Source organism: Sitophilus oryzae, unplaced genomic scaffold (assembly GCF_002938485.1).
Source record: "Sitophilus oryzae breed Bouriz unplaced genomic scaffold, Soryzae_2.0 scaffold_87_pilon_pilon, whole genome shotgun sequence".
NCBI classification, from domain to species: domain Eukaryota; kingdom Metazoa; phylum Arthropoda; class Insecta; order Coleoptera; family Curculionidae; genus Sitophilus; species Sitophilus oryzae.
Window position 1 is genome coordinate 785,780 of NW_022147505.1, and position 25,721 is coordinate 811,500.

General features: G+C 31.7%; 1 protein-coding gene and 1 long non-coding RNA gene across 4 annotated transcripts in view; one reads left to right on the forward strand and one right to left on the reverse strand.

Annotated features, from left to right (window-relative positions):
• LOC115890501 overlaps nt 1-25,721 on the forward strand; it is a 483,888-nt gene that overhangs the window by 167,876 nt on the left and 290,291 nt on the right. The window lies entirely within an intron of this gene.
• LOC115890502 lies at nt 7,427-8,233 on the reverse strand. The gene is made up of 3 exons (XR_004051657.1): nt 8,146-8,233; nt 7,987-8,094; nt 7,427-7,934 (listed from the first exon to the last, which is right to left on the reverse strand). It is a non-coding gene; the product is annotated as an uncharacterized LOC115890502 (long non-coding RNA).

The window sequence follows — 25,721 nt, forward strand, 5'->3', positions numbered from 1 at the left end:
ATACGTATTTTTATGCAACAACCCATGTTATGTTCCTTCAGTGAACCGTGGATGGGGAACCCAGCCAGACAGGGTTCATGGCTTTTTTTCAGAAAATTCAATGTTGTGGGAAACGAATTTAATTACAGCATAAACGCCGAGCTTGTTTTTGGATTTGTAATGCAGGTTCCGTGGTTCGAACCCTAACAACAGATGTGAATCTTTTTTTTTAGATGAAGGTGAACGGTCTTAATGACAGGAAACGTTAAACGAAATAAAATACTTGCATATTTTTTATTGTGAAATGCTTTAATTTAATTTGTGTTTAATTTAGATATTTTTTTTTGGAATTAAAATAGTAATGCTTTTATTTTTCCTACTTTAATAAGGCCAGATACTCACACTAAATTATAAATATAATATATAAAAATGAAAATATTTAGAAAAGTCTTTGTCTAAGCGGTAGGCAATTTAATAGCATTATGAAGAGATATGAATTCTCCATTGAAATATCGGTATCATAAACTGGATGTTCCATTTCAAATAAAAATAACTTGCTTTAAAAAGTGGCCAATGTTCAATATTAATTTTCTCTTGCTCTGTATAACTTTTCGGGTAAAGTTTTAATTTGGTGAAAAGTACAATAGCTATTTTAATGGTATTTTAGGCTATACAGGGTGGGCCACTGAAAACTTACAATGGCTATAATTTTTAAACTAAAAAAGATATCAAAAAAATAAAAAATACCGTTTCTATAATATCGAGGGGGAATACACATGAGGAATTTTTTGAACCACTCCGACCTACCCCTAAGGCGGCACCACTACTCATTTGAAAATCTTAAATGGCAACACCCCACTTGTGGCGCCTTTTTGGAAAGCCCATGAAAAATGCTAAACGATGATCATAAAGTTTTTAGGGTGAAATTGAAAAACTACACCTTCCACGAAAAATTAGGTGGACATTAATGAGAAAAGAGGTTTTTTTCAAACTACCCCGACCCACCCCTAGGTGCCACCCCCTCACTTCTAACCTCAAGATAGCGATACCCCACTTGTGACACCTCTTTGGAAAGCGTATAAAAAATGCTGAACGACTGTCATAAAAAAGAACGAAAAAAATAGAGCCTAAAAATAAAAAAAATGTCAATACGTGTCAAAATCAATAGAATGAATTATTTTCGTATCCATGAACCATTGCGAGAAAAAAAAACTGGTACAAAGAAATTTATTATAACTCTTAATGAAGACCTCATACACTTTCAGTAAGATGGAGCTCCTTCGCATTATTCTATTGTCACAAGGCGGTGGTTGGATAAATATTATCCAAGGCAATGGATTGGCAGAAGGGGTCTAATCGAGTGGCCGCCAAGGTCACCTGATCTCACTCCTTTAGACTTTTCCTTGTGGGGTTACACTAAATCCATAGTCTACAAGACGAAACCAGGTTCGTTGCAAGAATTGCGGCAGAGGAGAACTGAAGCATGTCGAAATATTCCGAGAGAGACTTTCCAAAAAGTGAAAGAATTTGAAAATCGTTTGTATTTTTATATGTAACAAAACGGCTGTCATTCTGAGCAATTATTAAAATAAATTATCATTATAAATTTCTTTCAAATTGTCACACCTACATTTCTTGTTTATTAAGTTTAGCTTTCCAAAGAAGTGTCACAAGTGGGGTATCGTTATCTTGAGATTAGAAGTGAGGGGGTGCCACCTAAGGGTAGGTTGGGGTGGTTTGAAAAATACTTCATTTGCGTCATTTAGCTGGGTCCCAATTTGTAACTTATGCTGAAAAAATCACCTTTTTCATTAATGTCCACCTTATTGTTCGTGTAAGGGTAGTTTTTCAATTTCACCCTAAAAACTTTAGATCATCATTTAGCATTTTTCATGAGCTTTCCAAAAAGACGCCACAAGTGGGGTGTTGCCATTTAAGATTATCAAGTGAGTAGGGGTGCCTCCTAAGAGGTGGTTCAAAAAATACGTCATATGTATTCCCCTTGAATATTATAGAAACGGTATTTTTTTATTTTTTTTGATATCTTTTTTGGTTTAAAAATTATAGCCATTGTAAGTTTTCAGTGGCCCACCCTGTATAATTTTCGCTGTTAAATTGCAATATGGGTAGCTTTTATTGAAATCTAAAATTTGTTCTTCATTTTTAGACAAAAAGTTGTCAAAAACCTTACATTTTAGTCATATGTGCTTTTTTATTTATCCCCTTTGAGACTCTCCTTTATTTTTTTTTGTATAATCCGAACATCAATTACTTATTATACTGAGCGTTCCAATATTGATGTTTTTTGTTTCTCCGATGATACGCTCGAGTAGGCACCCCCTCCCGGAGATCCGATTGAGGGGGTATTTTACCTCCGGATGATGATTTTGTCCCACTCGAATGTTCCATCATTGATGTGTGTAAGCTGCGTGAAAAGATTTAACTGTGACGGTTACGCTGCCGCACAGTTTTGGCTGCAACTGTAGCACGGGATGGCTATGGCACAGTGAGGACCGCGACGATAGTTCCCTTGTGCTACGTTCTCGTAAAATCGTTATATAAATATATCGTTAAACAATTTTATTGGACTTTTGAATTTTTAAATACATAGTTTAGAATTTAAAATAACAACGATTTGATCAATTTTTTAACAAACGGAAATCAATAGTTTATTTTGCTCTCCCTATGTAATATCCGATTGGTTTATTTAGACAGATCAAATACAGGGTGATCCGAACTGTAAAATAAGTAAAAAAGTTTGTATAAATGTATGTCCTAAAATGCTAAGTTTCGGAGATACAGGATGTAGAAGTTTCATTTTTATTTCGATTTTTTCTAAATAATTTCTGAAGTAACATCAATATTTGCATGAAATTTGGTCTCTGGGAGTTTTTTGCCATGAGAAATTTCATTTTGATGTCAATATGACTCCTATTTGTAGGGGGCGCCACCTACATGTGTTTTAACTGTTTTGAAGAGTGATAACTTTTCGTCCCTACCTGTATAAAATTACCGAGTGAAAAAATGTACATTCCCGTGACTTTTTACGTAAAAAATGTCTCTTGGTAAAAATCGCTACGAGCAACCGTTCTCAAGATATTTAGAATAGAAATAGTCAATACATTTCATTATTGACAAAAAAAATAAACACGTTGAGTAGATAGTTATTTGACTGAAATAATAAATTTGAGTAATTTTTATATTTTTAAATTAATTACAAATTTTTCTGCGAAAAAATTATGATAAAAGAGTTTGTGTTGAACTTTTGGCACAAAAACATTTCAAATTTATGATTTCAGTCTTATAACTATTTAGACAACATGTTTAATTTATGTCAATGATGACAGGTATTGATAATTTCAATTCCAAATATCTCGAGAACCATTACTCGTAGCAATTTTTACTAAGAGACCTTTTTTAAGTAAAAAACGTCGTAAATGTATATTGTTTCACTAAGTAATTTTATACAGGTACGGACGAAAAGTTATTACTCTTCAAAGCAGTTAAAAAATATGTAGGTGGCGCCCTCTACAAGTAGGAGTCATATTGACGTCAAAATCAAATTTCTCATGTCAAAAAACTCCCAGACACCAATTTTCATCCAAATATTGACGTTGCTTCATAAATTATTTGGAAAAAATCGAAATAAAAATGAAACTTCTACACCCTGTATCTTCGAAACTAAGCATTTTAAGACATACATTTATACAAACTCTTTTACTTATTTTTATCTGTAAAATATGCTGCCGAGGTTTCCGGAATACAGTTCGGACCACCCTGTATATGGACTCATTCACATATAACCCTAATTTCAACTTTCATTATGCTGAATTCATAATTTTACCAATGCTTACTCAAGATCATGTTTTTTAATTTTATTTTTATTTTTTTTATTTTTTACCTCGAAAACCCCCTATTATATTAGAAATGAAGCGGTAACACCTGTAACGCTGAAAATAATTTAAAAACATAGAGCAGGTACCTTTATACAAAAATCCAAATTTCCAAAAAAATATTTTCACCGGTTGTCCACTAACTATCCAAAACCGCCGTGAATCACCATATATTCTGCTAGTACTGATTCTGGTTTTCTTCTTAGCCATATAAAAAGTGGTTAAAATTAATAAAATCAAGTTTAAGGTATGCATCACGACGAGGTATACGTTTAGTCCGAGCCATCGTAATCACTATATTTAACTAGATAAGCGTTCATTAGGAACTTAAGTCGATTGTCTTAAAATACCGTAATCTACCTATTACGGACGATCGGTCCTTAATTATACGGTATATTTAATTGATGGCACCGTTACATTGTCATTACTATAATGGGTAAACATACTCCAACGGGCAACTGAGCTGGATGATAGACTTACAACTTTTTGACCGTGATGTAACCCCGGTATAATTAGGCAGTTATTTGATTAGTAGTATATGATAAATGCGATATATTATATTATTAATATTACTAATAACCCTGATTTAGTGTAGTGTCAGATAAAATATTTTATTTGATTTGTTATATCAAGGACTTTGTTATATCGTTGTTTATTTCATACATGATGTATAATATCGTGTATAGTCTGTAAAACGAATAACTTTGAATTTGACAGTTCCCGCGGGCTTTTCTAGTGTTAATTTTATTAGGTTAGCAACTTGCGGCCATGCTGACGCAATGCCGTCTCTAATAGAACAGCCTAGCAACGAGATTTATCACGTCACACTAGTTAGATACTACAAATTAATAACTATGTTGTAGAATACATGGAAAACATAATTATTCCTCGATTTGTTGGTTTGTATTTTAAAAATGATATAGTTTACATGAAATATATATAATATACAGTTAATAAATACAATATATATATACCTATTTATATTAATAAATACTTTGGCAGATAAACTATGAACCATACAAATGCAGCAAATGTTTTACAATATGACTGAAATCGTACTCCATAGTCAATGTAGATAGTTTTTGTGTTAAGAATAATAATTTAAAAAAATTTGTGGTCATCTTTTGACAAGTTTATATTAGTTTATTAATTGCAGTAAATATTATAATATATAAATAAATTTTGTGAATGCAAATAATAATACATCACTATTAGTAGATATTGAATGTTTTTTGTTAAATTAGATTGATTTTCGAACCCCAAAATTTAAAATATATTTTACATTTTACCCATTATCTTATGTACCACCTATTCATTATTTTTATATTGTAAAACATTTGCTGCATTTGTATGGTTCATGTTTATTAGCCAAAGTATTTATTACAATAAATCGGTATATATTATATTGTATTTATTAACTGTATATTATGTATATTTCATGTAAACTATATCATTTTTAAAATACAAACCAAAAATACGAGGAATAATTATGTTTCCCATGTATTCTCCAACATATTTATTAATCCGTATTATCTAACTAGCGTGACGTCATAAATCTCGCCTCGTGGCTGTTCTAATAGAGACGGCATTGGTCTAATATTTAGAAATGTCAAAAGCTGATGACATTTTACTTTTGTCAATTATGACATTTCGTGTTGATTTTTGCAAGAAGAGGAAGAATTGTCACTTGTTTTAGTATTTTCCTTTTCTATTTCACGAAAGTAAAAAGAGTTACCTATCTGATTCGTTCAGGCTAGTTCAGGCACTCAATTTAAAGAATATCAGTAACTTTTTTGATAGAGGGATTTTATATTTGCCATGTTGGTAAAAAATAACGGTCAAAATTCAAAGTTATTCATCTTATAGACTATATCACCATAACTGTGCGTAACAACATTCTCCTATTAAGAAGTATCAGAGTATGTGTGTGCTGCAGAGTAATATCACGTTGGCTTGTGTACGAGGGCACGAGGGTCACAAGGGTAACGAAAAGGCAGATGAAATGGCCATACAAGGCACATCAACGCCATTCATAGTCATAGGCTCCCATTCATAGTCTGCGGCGTTGCAAAAGGAGTCACAAGAATGGCAAAACGATAGGTGGCTAACAAATCCCTAAAATGGTGGGAAAATTCACCAGGGCAGAGACTGGCAAAAAATTCGTACTTGAACACTTTTATTATACTTGAACTTTTATTACTCTTTACTATCAGCTAAAATTACATATACTATCGCATTTACTTTTTTTGAAAAAAAGCGCAATCATGGTTAAATTAAAGTCCCTAGATATATAAAGTACCGCAATTGGTTTGTTCAATGTTATTGGCGCCAAAATGGCGGATTTTTGGGGTATTTCTGGGAAAACTGTAGTGGTAGGACTGTTTAAATGTCACATTTGTCTGAATTTGTCATGTCAAATGTTGAGAAGCTGTCAATTTCAGAATAAAAATATTTATCCACATATTTTAAAATAATTATAAAGCCACTGAAAGCCACTAAAATGCTACAAATTTATTAGTTAATAATGTATAGGCGTCGATATCTTTAGTGAAGAAATGTGTATTACAAGAAAAGGCCGCCATTTGATGTGTTTTCTAACATCGTCGATATTCAATACACGTTAGGTAGTGGATTGAATTTATTTATGCTCCAGTGAATATTTTTAACAGTCTTATTTGTAGTATAACCTATTGCTACATAAAACTTCATTGTAGAACAAGACAAGACCACAATAGATCTGGGAAGGTCGCAGTGGGTCAGGCTGAGATCCACCTCTAGAAATCTAATCTAGAACAAGACAAAGACCTTACTTGCAAACTACCATACATATCTTTTAAAAAGGATGCTAAGTGTAGTGTAAGTGAAATCTTTACGTAATCATTCCCTAAAATGTTTAGTGTAGTTTAGTTTTCAACATTTTTCAGTCAGAAGTTTCGATAAATCTACAATATAATTACCATCAGACCAAAGGCAGGATAATTATTTAAAAGAAGAAGTTATGTTATGATACATATATAGATTTGGATGACATCGCTTCAGGTAGTATTACCAGTCAGGACTAACAGGGATATTAATCAAAACAATGAAAAAAAGCTCAAATAAATTTGATCCTAATAACAAGAATGTTGTTTATGCATATGCTAACTATATAGTTATTTTCATGGAATAGATTAGTTTTTATGTATTTATTGATAGTAATTAATATTTTTTGGTTCATATTGTAATTACTAATAAAAAGTAAACATTATAATGTAAGCATGTAAAGTTATATTTAAAAATTTGGTCTTATACTGTCAATACTGTACAATATAAATAAAAGTGTGTGATTTAAATTTGATTTTTATACATGACATAAAATTGTTAAGATTCATTTGAAGTTTTACATATTGTCGAGGTAAAATTATGCCTACTTAATTTATGTATAACAATAATTACAGTTATTTCAATGTTAAATTTGTAGCAGCATAACTTTTTTATAATAATGATACTTAAACATTATGACACTTGTTGTTTTAAAAATATAACATTAAATTGCAGAACAAAATATATTTTAATTGAATTATGTGGTATTAACTTGCTTTTATTCAACTAATAATAAATTTGTTGTATAAAAATGACTCCATAACATACAAACCTTAATTATACAGCACACATAAAGAGCCCCTATGCGTTTCAAGCTTCTTTCTAAGTTATTTTTAAATTAAGTGCACAATTACATACCTAAAATGCCGAAACTACCTGAAGTAATACTAATTGAAACAATCTTTCTATCAATATATTAATATATTTCAAAAATAGCAGGTATGTATCATATCAATTTAATTATTACATTTATTTGTTTCAACCATGGTTCAACATTTTCTCGTATAAAAGCCGGCCTTCAAATTTAAGTTTGTAACTTATTCCTAGATTCATAGTTCCAAAGACTTTCGTTAAATCATGCTTATTTGTCAAAACTAACTACAGCGTAACTGGTATAATAGGGAAAGTTTACTTATGGTATAGGTAGCCCGTTCTCATCAACAAACAAAGTTTTTCCAATTGTTTCGACTGAATTAAGTACTAAAATGCTAAATGTTATTCTAACTTTATTTCTTCTTACATATGAACTTACTTCTGTTGGCGTACTTTGCGCTAAAAGGTAACATAAAATAAATGCTAATACAACTGAAAAACACTTGTACGGAAACCATTCGTTTATAACCTCTTAACATATATAGGCCTAAAAAATTAAATTTATGAAATTGAATATTAATATACAACCTGATATTACGTTAAAATGAGGGTAAATTGTAGATAATAAACGTAATTCTATTACAAGTAATAAATATTTTATTTTACGGCTTGCCTGTCAATCTTGGTCGGCCATATTGGCGCCGGACCGACCAGCTGCTTATAAAGCCGAAACAGCGAAATGTTGGCCTCCTTTTTAAATTTGCCGCTAGTTTTGGCGCCAATATGGCGGTAATTGCGATACTTTATATGTATATCTAGGGACTTTAGGTTAAATTGTAAGTCAGCGCCTCCTAGCGTCTACGTTCAAAAGCTTATTATTATTATTTTCATGGTATAATAGAGATTAAGGAACGCTCTTTTAAACGAGCCGTAGTCGTTTGTAGGATTCTGATTATCCAGTCCGGAGTTATTAATATTTAAATTAATTTTTTAAATATTTAAATATTTAAAAAAAAAATGTTTCTTTTATCTTCACAGGAATGATAATGGTTTTCTATTTTTTGTTTATTTTTTAAAATTATTTATTATGCCATGTGTATAAGAATTAACTATGTATATTTTTTAATTTGTTAGTTTATAGAACATATTTTTTTGTCTTTTTTGTCTTTTAAACGTATTTTTCAACAAATATCTTCTGGCAGCTATGGGTGGTTAAATGTAAGAATAACTTTTTTTGTTAAATTTCGCCACCCTTGTTGCATGATGTGTAATAATATATGTAATGTTACACATCTTTTTTTCTTCAATAAAGACGATTATTATTATTATTATTATTATTAAATAAAAACAGATCTAATCTTCCCCGACCACTTATTTTAGCAGATAGGGGAAAATAGTTCTAACAAAAAAAAATCTAAAATTTGCTGAAGATTATGGAGCTCTTATTTATAATACCCCTTATCTAGGCAAAATTTGGTAAAAACTTTTTTTTATTATTTTTCATAGCAGTTTCCATTCAACTAACTTGAAAATAATTTCCACCAATTTCTTGTACCCTCTTTAGTTATATTTTTTTTTTCCGCAGGCACTACGGCCAATACTTTCCGAGATACAGCCGTAAACTATTTTTAGTGAGACACCCTGTACATTTTTAAGAGATTTTAAGAACCGTTTTAGGTTTTGCTAACTGCTTTAACTTTTTTGACTTTTACAAAATTCAAGAAAATGTATAGAAAGAGTGAAAACTACCCCCACACCTACATAAATTTTAGTATAAAATTGTGTCCAATAAACTTATTTTGATTCCAAAAGTTTGCAATAGTTTTATGTTCACGGAATATTCGGACACACTGTATAAAATACCATCAACGTCGAAAATGTTAAATTCTCCACAAATGTACTTTTTGCCATAGAAATGAACATATTTCAGTTACATAGGTATAGATTTTATTAAATACTTCTAAAATAAGTCTTTAGATCATATTAATATACATTGGTATAGAATGTGTATCTTCGCCTCTTAAAAGTGCATTTAAATCAAAATTCCTAAGCGCAATCGTAACTGATATGGAAATTAACTTGGATAGCTTCGTTTAGTGAAATAATTTCTATGACAAGCAATTTGCTGTAATAGAGATAACGTACATTAACGTTAATGATGTCAAAAATTCTAATATGTGTCTGGTGCACGTTGCAAAGAAATATTTTAATCTTCTGTCAGTCACTCTATTATTATAATTTGATGTCTATCTCAAGTGGCCTTACAGCTATGCCAGTGGATTCTAATTATCTGAATATTATTACTTTCATTCAGTCATAAGCATGACTGACATGGCAATAGTTGACATTATTTGGAATAATATACAGGGTGATCCGAACTGTATTCCGGAAACTCTAGCAGCATATTCTGCAGATAAAAATAAGCAAAAAAGTTCGTATAAATGTATGTCCTAGAACGCTTAGTTTCGGAGATACAAGTTGTATAAGTTTCATTTTTATTTCGATTTTTTCCAAATAATTCCTGAAGTAACGTCAATATTTGGATGAAAATTGGTGTCTGTAAGTTTTTTGACATGAGAAATTTGATTTTCATGTCAATATGACTCCTATTTGTAGGGGGCGCCACCTACATGTATCCAAAAAAATCCTTTATGGGTGTTTCGCCACTGCACTGCAAGAAAAATCTACAAAATAAAATAGTTTAGGCATACAATAAAATTTTATATATGTCAGCCTCGTAATTAAGTTATTAAGGATTCTAAATAAAGTTATAAATTATTTAAACGTTAATTAACCTTAACGGGCATAAAAACAACGTGGGCAGTCAGCCCAATAAAAGTTTTAGTATACAAATATTACGAAATATAAAAGTTTATGTTTAAAATTATACAAGCGCAACAGTTCATTCTCAGCTCAACACGATTACGAATGTTTCTTTTTAGTTAGTTATCACATTAAATGCAGGGCTGAGATATATTTTTTAATTTTTTCCATAGCAACTGTTAAAATTGCCTCATATCTATCAAAAATAGTAGATAAAATAGTACTTCAACCGCAAGGGTAGATTAAATGATACTTTAACAGCGGGGATAGGTTAAAACCTTTATTTCTTCTCGCACGTTTTTTAATTGCTTCCATTTTTGAAAATTCTTGTATTCCTTTTCATAAGTTATTTGGGATTTAAATGGAAGTAGGTTGGATATGGCGTTTGTCGCCTCAGCCTGAATATCTGTTGATAATTGACTTACTTCGTTTTGAGCCATTTCTGGCTCCAATTCAATCAGCAATCGACACGAAAGAGAATTAAAAAATATTGACTCAAAACTGACAACTAAAGAGTCAGCTTTATTTATTTGTCAAATTACATAGAAACCAACGCCACCCAGCACAATATTTTTTCTACTCGTAATAAATTCGTTGAAATAATAATGTCTGAATATTTTTTAAAATGTTATGGAAAAAAATATTGTTCTATACACGACGATAAAATTGCATTATCGTATAAAATACCATTTTATCGTCTTGTATAAAAAAATAACTATTATTACATTTTGATACAAAAAATGCGAATACAACAGATTTTGCACACGAACCACCAAATTTAATATCCCCCCCCCCTTCTTGAGTAGAAGAATGAGTGGGAGGGGGGTTAATCACTTCGACCTTACAGATCCATTGTGTCCCCCTTTCTTGAATCATAACTCCCTACTTGAGTAAAAAAAAAAAAACCTATTTATTCCAGATCGATACATCATACACTTGAAATTAAATTAATATACAAAAAAAATTGTTGAAATTCTTATTTAGCGTTAAATCTAGAGACATACCTATCTATAATTTTCTACATTTACAAAGACATATTCTAATAAAACATTTTACTCTCTACAAAAAAGGTCTCTTTGGTTTTTTCCATAAAAACATTCCTTTAAAAGTTATTCGCGGTCAAAGTTATGCACATAGTTTATAATCAAATTTTTTTATCATTCAGTGGAAATTTTAATTGGGCCTTTTTATTTTGACTAAAAAAGGATCCAGAGCCATACTTTTTTCAATAAAACAATATTTCTTTACCAACTTCAATATGGAAAACTAATATTGCGCCATCTATGATCAATTGATCAAAACTATAATTTAAGGTTATTGTTTCATTGCCTTTCAGTGTTCGTAAATATCGAGGGCTTTAAAAACCTTTTAGCCTCCATATTTGTAAATATGTATGTCAATTGAAAAGAATGAACAAATTTCGAGTGGCTTTTATCCTAAATATTACTTGTACCGAATTATCTTATATATAATTTAATTTAATATAATCTTATATATAATTTAATTTAATAATTAATTAATCGTTTAATTTAATTTAATTTAATTAAATTAATTAATGATTTAATTTAATTAATTCAGTACAAGTAATATTTAAGGTAAAAACCACTAGAAATTTGTTCATTCTTTTCCATTGATACACATATTTACGAAGGCAAAGGCAATGAAACAATAACTTTAAATTATAGTTTTGATCAATTGATCATAGATGACACAATATTAGTTTTCCATATTAAAGTTGGTAAAGAAATATTGTTTTATTGAAAAAAGAATGGCTCTAGATCCTTTTTTAGTCAAAATAAAAAGGCGCAATTAAAATTTGCAGTGAATGATAGAAAAATTTGATTATAAACTATGTGCATAAATTTGACCGCGAATAACTTTGAAAAGAATGTTTTTATGGAAAAAACCAAAGAGACCTTTTTTGTAGAGCGTAAAATTTCGTATTAGAATATGTCTTTGCCGAAGCTGTAGGTTCATTTGCTTTGGAGATAAAAAATTAAATGCAAAAGGTCAGAAAATCTCATGTTATTTAAATGAGAAAAGTATCATGATTCCGGCACGGTTTAAATTAAAAATTTAAAGCTTTTTTACGTTGGATAATTTTTTTTAGACCAAAAACTAAAACTTCAGTGGGCGGCATCAAAAAAAATATCAACTTGGGAAATAACGGACACCCTAATAGGTCATGACTGGTAGTCCTCATTGGTCGAATGCTTGGTGGCATTTTACATTAAATATGATTGAGTTTCTTCCATATAAGTACTGCAATTAGCAACTTAATACAAATATACAGGAAGATAAATAAATGCAATATTCGTGTCCTTTTAAAATTCAGTAAGAATAGTTATTTTTTATACAATTAAATTAAATAATTAATTTAATAATTAATTAAATATTAATTAAATTAATTAAACAATTAATTGAAAAAATTACAAGAATTAAGAATTAATTTCGAGAGACGATAATGCAATTTTATCGTCGTGTTTAAAACAATATTTTTTCAATAGCGAGTTACGTTTTAAAAAATATTCAGAAATTATTATTTCAAGGAATTTATTACGAGTAGAAAAAATATTGTGCTGGGTTGGCGTTGGTTTCTATGTAATTTGACAAATAAATAAAGCTGTCTCTTTAGTTGTCAGTTTTGAGTCAATATTTTTTAATTCTCTTTCGTGTCGATTGCTGATTGAATTGGAGCCAGAAATGGCTCAAAACGAAATAAGTAAATTACCAACAGATATTCAGGCCGAGGCGACAAACGCCATATCCAAACTACTTCCATTTAAATCCCGAATAACTTATGAAAAGGGATACAAAAATTTTCAAAAATGGAAGCAATTAAAAAACGTGCGTAAAGAAATAAAGTTTTTAACCTATCCTCGCTGTTAAAGTATCATTTAATCTACCCTTTTGGTTAAAGTACTATTTTAGCCACTATTTTTGATAGATATAAGGCAATTTTCACAGTTGCTATGAAAGAAATAAAATTATCTATGTACCACGGGAATTATAAAGCGTTAATGATCTCGGGCGATAGACCCTCGGGACAGAAACTTTGCCCTCGGCATGTTTCCGGTAATTCCCTTGATATATAAATAATTATTTTCGCCCAATGTAATAAGCCCAGGATTGTGTGTAGAATAACTTGTTGCTTAACCAGGTGTAGAATAACTTTACGTTGCTGTTGCGTAATAATTTGTTGAGTTTCCTACGGACCCAACCCTGCCATATGTTTGTGTTGAGCACATAATACGTCATTAACCTTAGCGAACAGAAGAAATTATCTTCAAAAACGCGTGGGTGGACAGATAAGTTTGAAAACTATGTCGTTGGGTACGTTAGCTCAGATTACTTCCTTGTTGGGGCGTGAACTTCGAACCCGAAGCAAGTAAAGAAAATGCAAATAGTTAATTAGGCTGTAGAAACGTATTGTTTGTTTTATCGCTTTTTGTGTTGTTTTTATAGACGAAATTTGCATAAAACGAGCTACTTGTTTTCTGTTAGCTTTGAATTTACACTAAATGTGACGTCTTCGGTGTGTGTCAAAATAAATGGCAGCAACTTTCTTATTTTAAATGAGTACCCTCATTTTTTATTACAACTTAATTTCTCCGTAATATTTTTATGAATTTTGATATCAAATAGTCTATACCTAACATTAACTGTTTTTGAGAAAGAAAATATTTAAAATTTTTCGACAAAAAACTGCCTGTCAAAAAAATGTGTACAGCCTACGCGTCAAATTTAGTGATTACAGCCATTGTGACGTAAAGAGAAGACATGTGGCTATCTATTTCAAAAATTAAATTGTTTGAATGTCATATAATAATGGCGGTAGCTGTCATGGAATTGAACGATTAAAAAATTATCATATAATATATCATGTATTTTTTTCAAATGGAAACACCATTTCACTAGTGAAAAGATTTTTCAATTCGATACTTTTTGACTATACATGTTCCTATACCCAAAATAAATCGTTTTTAAGTTATTTACATTTAGTTTTAAAGCGTACATTTTTCTTGATTTTAACCAAAAGCCTATATGACTGTAAACATCAAACATCAAGTGATGTAAATCAATAGATCTGGCCATGTCATATTGTGACACTTTGTTCGGAAAGCAGTATATTCATCGATCATCATATCCAAGACTTTCATTTCCAGGACTTTGCGCCGTTTATTTTTTCGATCATACGGTACATTATTAATTAAGAATATATAAACAAGGATAATATCAACTATTAGATATCACTAAAGAGCGAAAATACGAGATATATTTTTATAAATACACTTTTTACCCTTAAGCAAGGCAATATTTATAATATAGGAAATTCAATAATTAGTTTTCTGAGAAGATTTCTGAGAAGCTAGATAAAGTCAAGAAAAATATACGTTTTAAAACTAAATCTAAAATATCTTAAAAACGATTTGTTTTAGGTATAGGACCATGTATAGTAAAAACGATACGATTTCAAAAACCTTTTCACTAATGAAATAAAAAAGGGGGTTTCCATTTAAAAAAAATGATTTATGATTATTTTTTAATTCGCTCAATTCCATGACAGGCTACCGCCATGATCCTACGATATTCGAACAATTTAATTTTTGGAATAGATAGCCACAGGTCTTCTCTTTATGTCACAGTGATTGTGGTAATCAATAAATTTGACTTTTAGGCTATACAATTTTTTTTTGACAGGCAGTTTTTTTCTGATCCATATTTAATTAAACAAAGTGGGGCTGACGCTTGCCCCTTGCCCCACTCCAACAAAGACTGGTATGTTTTCAGAAAGCGGATATTTTGTCCTCTTTTCTGAATTTTAAGCATCTGGCGATGATGCTAATTAGCTGTATTTGTTTTTCCATCTGTCAAATTTTATATTAATTGCCACGTTTAAAATTCAGAGTTGAATGCTCCTACGTCTCATGCGGATGATCTCATAAATATCATAATATAACGATGGCAGAAATACTAAGTTGTCCATTGTTAATGGGTAACACCTACCGTTTGCGAGAAATATGAATGGACAAATGTACGGTTTACTGTTAATTATTAAAAAGTAGGAGTCGATTATTTAAAATTGCACTTTTTCGCCCATAAATATTCATCACTTCTTCATAAATCAAATGCTAGTTTATTGTTATTGGAAAATTTTTTCTGGTTTTTCAATGACATTTTGATTTGACGCGCTTAAATGCTGCGAAATTTTTCAATAATACTAATTATATTGTAGGTAGTAAATTGTGTGCTAAAATTTCAACTAAATACACGAAAATAAATTAAAATTAATATTTATATGTTATCTTAATGAAAAACATAAATAGATAAATTTCAAAAATGATTTTTAAATAATTCAAAATTTAGTCGGTATCTTTTAAATTTCAAAATTAATAAACTCCTAGATAATCTTCTAGTCATCTGTTTTAGTTTACATGTTTTGTGTGTTCATTAGTTATAGAAATTTACAGTAATTACACTGCAAGTTTCGTTTTTGTGCTCAAGTCATGATTATAGAAAACCCTGTCTTTTAATTTCCAGAGTGCCCTTGAGTGAAATCAAGCTGCCGAGGTAATTGAATTCCGCTACATATTCCAATAGTACTTCTCCGATTTTTATAGCATTGTTATGATTTTCCAGGGGAGTGCACATGATTTTAGTTTTATCGATGTTCAGCTTAAGGCAAAGCCTCGTATGCCCAGGTATATGTGTTCAGAATTTCTTGTAATTGCTGTAGCGTTTTTGCAACTAGAGCGCAGTTATCAGCGTATTGAAGTGATAACCATGATATCACTGGTCTTCCTCTTCTCCTTCGATTTCTAGGGGCATATTCTATAGCTCTTTTTGGCCATCGGTCTTCCCCAGCTCTCATCAGATGTCCATACCAGACAAGTTGTCTTGTTTCTATGTTGTCTATAGTTGTGAATACCTTTCCTGTCTTTCTTCTTATATCTTCATTTCGAATCTGTTCTGTTCTTGATATCTGACACGCTCTTCTCGAAGAAATCCATTTCTACCACATCCACTCTTTTCCTATTTTTTTCAGTCAATTGCCAGCATTCTGACCCGTACGATAAAATAGGCTCTACTATCGATTTGTAGATTGTCAATTTTGTTTTTAATTTTATTTTATTCGACCAAAATACCGAATTTAGAATTCGAATACATTTCTGCCCTTGTTGTGTTCTATGTTGAATGTCCCTGTTTGATGTTCCTTCTTGAGATATTATAGTTCCTAAATATTTGTATTCTTCGCATTGTTTTATATTGCTGATTTCTAAGCTCCGGTCTACTTGCCCATCGTCTGCCATTTTTAGATGTTCTGTTTTTGTCATGTTCATTTTCAATCCCCATTCTGCGTACTCCTCTTTCAATTTTCTGAGCATATAGTCAATATCTTCCTCATCATTAGCAACTATAACCTGATCATCGGCGAACAACAAGGTTGTCAAGCAATGATTACCAATCCGTATCCCCATTCCTGAGCATTTACGTCTCGATACATCCAGAGCTTCCTTGACATAAATTTTAAACAAAGTAGGCGACAAGCAACAACCCTGTTTAAGTCCTTTCGAGATATTGAAGGGTGCTGATATACTTTTGCCAATTTTTACGGCGCTGGTTGCGTTTTTATAAATGTTATGGATTGCGCGGATGTATACTTTGTTTAGGCCTATTTTCGTCAGAGTTTTGAAAAGTTTTGTTAAGGGTACCGTATCGTATGCTTTTTGAATGTCGATAAAAATCAGATGGATGGATAAATTTCGAGCTATACTCTGTTTTTTTTCTCAGGTAAGATTTCGACAGACGATGACAGAAGAAAAGCAGATGACGTCCCATACCAATCTATTTATTTTACTAAAAAAAGTTTCTAATAATTTTTAAGTTAACTATGGATGGGTTTAAATATAAATCCGTCATGCGTCGTCTCTTTTTGTGTTTAACCAGTTTTATTGGTTTATTTCAAAAATGACAGATCGTATTTCAATTTTATTGGTTTGACGGAACGATGAACGACAAACGGACGCCGATGCGTATGAACTCGCCTTTAGATTTTTGACGCTTGTCAAAGTCTTGCCAAATTAAAGGTTATAATTTTGTGGCAACTATTGTCAAATTCCCTGCGTTTTGGAAAATGATGCATTTTGATTCCTGTTATTACGTGTGTTTTGTGTCTTTTGAAGTCAAGTGGAGGAAATCGAGTGAAAATTAACTGTAGACCCAGAGCACAGTTTATGGTTAATAATACTCGCTGCCCAGGCAGAAAGTTTTATACACCAATAAAGTTACCATCAATAAAGTTTGTATACCATTTCGTCGTAGATAAGTGCATCTCGTATATGGTAGAAGGATCATACTAAACACATACTACAAACTGGAGTAGCTGTAAAATATCGACATCACACGATAGGTAAATAATGAATTTTAGTACTGCAGAAAAATAATGTCAAAAGGTACCGGTTTAAAAAAATTAAGATCAAAGTTAATTAATCAACCTTTAAGGTATAAAATTTGGTAAGCGTTATTATTAATAAAATAGTTTGTTTTATTTATGTTGTTTTATTTATTCCTGTGGAATATTACAAATTCCAAATGTGTATTTGTACATAAGTTATATTGATAAATATAATCATAAATGCGGGAAGTTTTATGAAGCTTGGAAGTAAGAAATAGTTCTTTTTTATATTTTTTGGTATGTGGTGTCATGTTCTTGTTTGTTTTGTTTGGTTGTGACACCGTTTTTGTTAAATAACACCGTTTTTGTTTTGTTTGGTGTAACACCGTTTTTTGTTAAATAAAATAACTCTATTACATTTTTTCAATTTTATACAGTTTTCTCACAATATTTTGAAGCAATCACTTGTCTTGTCAGTCAAATTTTGAATATATTAATTTCCTGCTGTGTTCCAGTTGTACCAACTTATTTCTTTGTAAAATAAAATAAACTACTTTGAAAATAAAATGACAGACACATCTATCACTGTCACGGATCTTCTCGTTGGACAGACTATATTCTCTTTTCAATAACTTGTTGTAAGGTGAAAATATTATCTAAGCACGATCTTCCTGCTCGAAAACCACTTTGCTCTTCTAGTTCTTGGCATTCCATTTCAATTCTCGTTTTCAGAATTCTACCATACAACCTCCCCATTGCACTGGTGACACTGATACCCCTGTAATTTTCACACACCTTCCTATCTCCTTTCTTATGGATGGAACTCATATATGATATGTTCCAGTCTGTAGGAATATCATCTCCTCGTATGAGACATCTGTTAAAAAGTTCTGGCAAAATTTCCAGTAGTATGATTGGTCCGTGTTTTACCAGTTCAATGGGAATGTTTCCTGATCCTGAGGCCTTGCCACTTTTCATATTCCTAAGAGCTTTTTCTATTTCATTTATATTTATGTTTTCTGTATCCACCTGTGTAATTTTAATTTCTTCTGTTGGTTCTATGAAGTGTTCTCGATCTTCTGTGAGTAAGATCTTATAATATTCTTGCCATTTTTCCATATTTATCATATCTATATGAGCAGGTTGCTTATTTTCTCGTCGAATATTTTTAATTGCTTTCCACGCCTTTGATACTTTTGTTCCGCCCATATACCTTTCGATGTGTTCGCATTTCCTGTCCCAACTTTCATTTTTCTTTTCGCTTACAATCCTTTTAACTTCTCTATTACAACGTTTGTATGCTATCTGATCCTCAGGGTTTTCTGTAAGTAGCCACTTCTGATAAGCTTTCTTTTTATTCTTTGTAAGCTCTTCCAATTCCTCAGACCACCATTCCGGACTTTGTGTACATCAATATTCTTGATTTCCTAAAGCTTCTTCGGCTGCTTGATGTATAGAGTCTTTAATGGTTTTATATAACTCTTCGGTATTAATTTGTTCCATTTGTATACTTTGTAATTTTGAAGCCAGTCTAAGTTTATAAAGAAATTGTACTGATTCATGTTTGAGACTATCCAAGTTGTAATTAACCGAATCTACCTTTCCTTGGTTGCCCTTGTGCTCTTCTCCCTCCTTTTGTGAGCTCCTGTAATTAATTACCACTTTGGCCATCAACAGATATTGATCAGAACCGCACTCTATGCCATGATATACCCTAACGTCATTGGTTTTTAAAATTGAATTTTGTCGTAGGATCATATAGTCAATTATAGAGGTAAGCCTTCTTGTTCTTTGGACCCATGTAAACTTGTGTACCTCTTTATGTGGGAAGAATCCGTTCATGATCTTTAATGTTAAACTTTCAAACATGTTGATAATTCGCTGATCATTATCATTAACTGGTTGTTCCCCATGTTGCCCTACGACTAGATCATTTTGCTTTTGACCAACTCTGATGTTAAGGTCACCCAGTATACAAATTTCCTTCCTGTCGTTTATATTAAGTATTGTGTTTAGTAGCTTATCATAGAATTCGTCTTTAATATTATTATCAGCATCTTCGCTAGGTGCATATGCTCCTATTGAAGTTTTAGTATTGAAGTTCTGTGATGAATTTTATACGTATTTTTTGCCCTGAGTCTTTTTATGTTGAACAGACCGCCATCGTATCTGTATCTATTGCCCTCTTCTTTCCTGCAATTTACTGTCCAAGTAATAGAGAACGCTGTCATAAATATGTTGAATAGGAGAGACGCTAAGATACATCCCTGCCTAACTCCTGTATTTGTTAGGAAGGTATCGCTCAGGGATCCATGATGTGATACTCTAGACTTGTTGTTATGAAGGCTTTTACACACTGTAAGAAATTTGTTGGGTACCCAGAACTTTTGCATAATTGCCAAAGTGCATCTCTGTTTACAGAGTCGAAGGCTTTTGTTAGGTCAATGAATGCAACGTAAAGTTTACTCTGCTGCTCCTTGTATGTTACATGTACAATTAAGTTATTAAACCCACTTAATCTCATAAGAACAATCATATATTCATATGATGTTGAAATATCTTTAAGCTAGTCTTTTTTTTTAATTTCGTTTTTGGTAATTTTAATTAAAATTAAAATATCACAAGGCACATTAAACAAATTATATTGTTAATAACAACCGCTTAGAAACTATTTAATAAACACGCTAGCGCAATTTTCAGCACGGTGCAATAACCGTAATGAGCGAAACCGGCAGACATTAAAATAGTTTATTCATTTTATTCATTTTCTTGTCCAAACACTCACTTTATGCCCATTATATACAGTTAGAACAGACCGCGCTTCACTATATACTTAAAAGAGGTATTCCCACAATTTAGGAAGTAATGGGCGCCTTGCCAGTCTTTTGAACTTGTCAGGTTACGTTTTAAGCCAGCCAGAAAAAAGCCAGTAACAGTAAAACTTGTTAGACGCCATGAACTTTTTGATATATCGTTACGTAAAACTGTTCATTTACCTTTAATAATTACTAGAATTTTATTTATTTTTAAATGGGGGACTAGATTTACTGCTCAGAATATTTTATTATTTTGCCCGCAATCTTTGAATAAGAAGACTAAGGAAGGAGCATATCAAAAATCTTAGGTCCACCGCGATGGGCCTCAAATATGGCCGACTTAATTTCCGGTTTATCAGTGCCGTTCTAATTTTATTTAAAAAATGTAAAACTATGATGTAGGGGTCTACCCTACATAGGTATATATAGGTTATAGGTAGATTCAATAATTTTGTTTTTATTTTACGTTGTGTCAATGGTGGTAGTTATTAAAATTCTTATAAAATATAAAATTCTAATAAAAATAAATAAGTTATAATAATTATTTATAACCATAAACATCCGATACGCTACTGAAGCAGGTAAGTCAAATTGACGTATCTAAATTCTTTGACATCTAATCTTTGACAAGTAGTAAATAAAAGCAAAAATGCAAGAAAAAATATATAATTAGTTAATTTAAGTGAATTTCATAAATGATCGGTTTACTACACGTATGTATATTATATAGTCACTTACTAGCGAAAAGTTGTTCCATTATTTCACTCGATTTTTGCCGATATCTACCGCACGCTACACAACCAACTATTTTAGAGTCATTTTTGATAAATCGCGATAGTGTCACTGTTAATTTATGTTCTGCAACAATTTCCATCTAGATTTACTAACTTTATACAACTATCAGTAGTAGAATAAATAATAAATAACATAAAATAAGCTCCTTAAAGACTGACAGATCCCCAAAATTTCAAATCAAATTCAAATGTGTTAAATGAATCGTCAAACAGAACTGTCAAGGATCCCCACCCTAGAGTGCTTTTTCCGCCCACCATGCATGAATACATGGATAGCATTATGATCCTTCCTTAGTCTTCTTATTCAAAGCCCGCAATTATTAACTAACCTAACCTAACAAAACTTAAATACTTAATAAAATTTATTAATTATTATTATCGAAATGTGCATATTAAAAATACCGATACGTTCGAAAAAAAAAGTGTCAAAGATGGCTGGGGAATGACAATCGGTGATAATTTTAGCGAGATCAAGCTTAGTTTATCTAAACTTTTATCCAAATTGGACGCTTTTAATGGGGAACATCCTTCTCTGTAGGAGATAGATGAAGACTAATATCGGTGTCTGGAAATTAATTTTTATCAAAAACATGATGGTGAAAACCGCACATCGATATCTGTTACCGTTTCGGAGTTACGGGGTGTTTTTCAAAAATGTGCATTTGTAATAAAATAATATTATTTTATTACAAATGCACATTTTTTAGTATATTATACTATATATAAGATTTGTTCCAACCTGCCGCAGAACCGTCACCGAACGATCACGCTCGTGCGCAGTAATTCAAATGCGTTCCAACCGAGATTTGACGGTTATCGGACGATCCTATTTGCGTACCAACCTACCTTGCAGTGGCGGATACAGAGGGAGGCCCATGGGGCCAAGCCTCCCCCCCCCTAAAATCTATAAATTGGGTTAAATATTAGGCTTCTGGGTAAAAAACATATTCTACTCTATTTTTTATTCCCCCCCCCCCCTAAGATAAAGGTTAGCTTAGTTAAAGTTATTTCGGTAAATGGTCCAAATTGAGAACTGTTTGGGTTGACTTGCGCATTAAAGCATATTGGCAGGGATTATCGATTTTTAACAGCTGATTCTGTTCCGGCGTCCGGCTGATGTTTCTGTCTAGTTATTTTTTTTGAATTCGAATACGTGTGCGTTATAATTTTGCTCTGTGAGTTTGTGTGGAGTAAATTGTTCGGAAATTTTAATTAGTTTTTTATTTATAAAATAATGTTCAAAAATGCTACCACTGCAATGAAATAACAGGAAACTACGCATAACAGGATCATAAAAGAGAGAATAGGTAAGTGAGTTAGCGGGTATACAGTTGAAACAACACCTACCAACAATTACTGGATTCTGATTCTCCATTTCAAGAATAATAATTATTATTATTGCAAATTGCAAACAAAAATAATGGGGTTATGTTATGAAATTCTAAACAAAAACGAAAAACCGCTCGATACACGCACCCTTGACACTTTTGACAGTCCCGAAAACAATCCACAAAGCGTTCCAACGTTGATACTTTTTGCACCGTCACGAAACTATTCGAAGTCCGCGCATGCTAACAAAGTGCAAGAAAACTGATTCGAGTACGATCTCGAAACGATCCCGAAATGCTGGTTGGAACAAACCTATTGTACAACATAGCTTATACTCGAGTTCACGTAAATTGTGAAAAACGCTGAACTCCACAATTTTATTTAGGTATATTTTTCCATTTTCCAGTCGTCAAATACCTATAATATTTGTTCAAGGATAAAAAATAATTAAATAACCTATTGAAATTTTGAACTTGGTTTAAATCTGAACTCACCCTGAACTGGCCTGGACCGAGTATGAACAACCGGACCTTAATGTTTCAATTAAAGAACCATAAAGATTATTTGAAATTAAATCAAGAGAGTTCTTCGCAAATCTAAGATTTGTCAACATTCATGGGCCACAGGCCACAATGACAGATTTCGCTGTCACTCGGTTTATTTATTTTTAAAAAATATATCAAACAACCACTCACAGTGATTTTTAACGTGTAAAGCAATTCAAGATTCGCATAAATACATTAAATAAATTATAACGGATGAAGAATTACCGAGAGCGGAATAAATCAGTCGGAATTTCAATTAATTTGCCGCTGTCAAATTGTCACATTAACTTTAATCCGTTCGCTGACATTTGAAATATATATCGTCAGGTATTTAACAAAGAGAAGAAATAAGATCAAGACGACTGTGCCTATGTAGAAATGTCCTTGATGTCGACTACAAAAGGGTCCTTTGGTTGATTGTTGGCCAGATCGTGTACAACGTGAAAAAAAACTTTACAAAAGAGCTTAATTAAATACAAGCTAGTTATATTTGATTCACTTACTTGATTTCATTGTTAATGACCAAGTGTCAATAAACTAGAAACGATGTCTGACAAGTATTGAGCCATTTATTAGAAATGGGAATTCTAGCTCCCTTGGAGGAACTAGTGCCTTAGTTCTAGTTTCTTCAAAAACAAACCTGTTTATTCGATTCTTAATAACAATCTGTATCTTGTGTCAATATCAATCTAGTATTTTATCGGAAGTAATTACCCAAGTGCATCAAAATTACCGATAATTTTTCATGAAAGCATGTTGTCTAAAAACTGCATCAGTTTATATTCATATTTTGGCCGTAAGAGCCCGACTCCGAAGGAGAAAGGCTCTTCCAAATTGTGAATATAAACGAATGCTGTTTTTTTTATTAACAACAAGCTTAAATGATGTGAGTGTAATTCGGTAGATTGAGTGTAATTCGGTAGAATATTTCCCGAATAAAAAACATGAAAATACAAGCGAAAATACATAGATTTTTTAAAAACATTTATTTGAACATATTAAAAAAATCTATTTAAAAATGAAGCAATAAAATAAAACAGAACTTATAATATTAGAAACTAAAAATTGCAGTGAAAAACACAGTTATAAAAATTATTATGTTTAGATTCCGTTGCGGTACTTGAAGATGCCGAATTTAAAGATGCTGAATTTAAATTGAAATTAAAAGAACCTATAGTAGGTACAAAAACACACATTAGTATTATTATTATAACCTGTAGCAGTTTCATTTTCTCTCATTTTTTCTACCAAATTTGCACGATGTTCATCATCGAGTTGAAGGTAAGGTTTAATTGACTTCGGGTTTGCGTGCCCAGTTATTTTGACCATTGTGTTCTCCTCAACCCTCTTCTTTGCTAGTGTCGACACAGCTGTTGCACGTGAATGATTAGTAATTTTTACTTTCTCCGTAGCCAAACCTGATTTTTTCGCTTCGATAGACACCCATTGAGCAATCGTATTTTTCCCAACAGGAAGGTTCTTGAACCATTACATTGAAACATTAGTTAATTTTCTTTTTTCCATAAATTTTTTGAATAGCCTTACTGGACATATATCCGGTTGACCTCTATTTATGACCAGCCATTTTGACGGAGCACAAGGTTTATCTCCTCCTTGAGTGGTTTTATCAAATATCGGGTTGTATTCAATGCGACCGGTGGGTTGTCCTATATTATCAATATCATCTTTAAAATAGGAAACAGAACATTTTCCTCCTTCTCCTCCTCGCCATGCCAATTCGTAGAATAATACAAAAAATATTTTTTTTGCAAACCATCGGAACATTCTTCATTACAATTTCGTACCATCAATTTGAATTCTTCGTATTTGAGTGCCTTAGAGCTTTTTTTTCTTTTTAGAAGGTCCATCTGCAATTCCTTCCTTTTGGCACTTTTTGCCTCCCGGGATATTTTAAATTCGGTGCCAGTAAATGGATTAATTTTAATATTATATTCTTTTTGGTATTTTTCCATTATTAGCTTGGTTATTACATTCCAAATAGTCTTTACCGTAAAATCCTTATAGTCTTGGCCGTTTTTCCTTTTCATATTAAATGCCCAATCGGTCAAAATATTGGCCAGTGCCGAGATTGATATGTTCGTATCCAAAATGTAGTTTCTATCTTTTATAAAGTCCATAAACTGTTTCCATACATACTGGTGATAAATTATAGTTTTTTTCGGCTTTTTTCGGCAACTTTTTCTTCAATTGTACTTAAAGAATAATTTCCAAATAGAGAAATTTTTAGAATACCTATTAAAAACAATTTACGTCTAAGTGATAAATGTGTCATTGTCACTTAGACATTCTGCGGGAAATTTTCGCCGGGTAATTTTCGATTTTAGCAGAAAATTTTCGCCGAGAATTAACCGCTTCATATGGGATTTTTTGTATGTACATGGTACATGCCATATGTAAAACGGCGAATATTTGCGAATACATTAATCGTTTTGAAATACTTTAAACTCGAA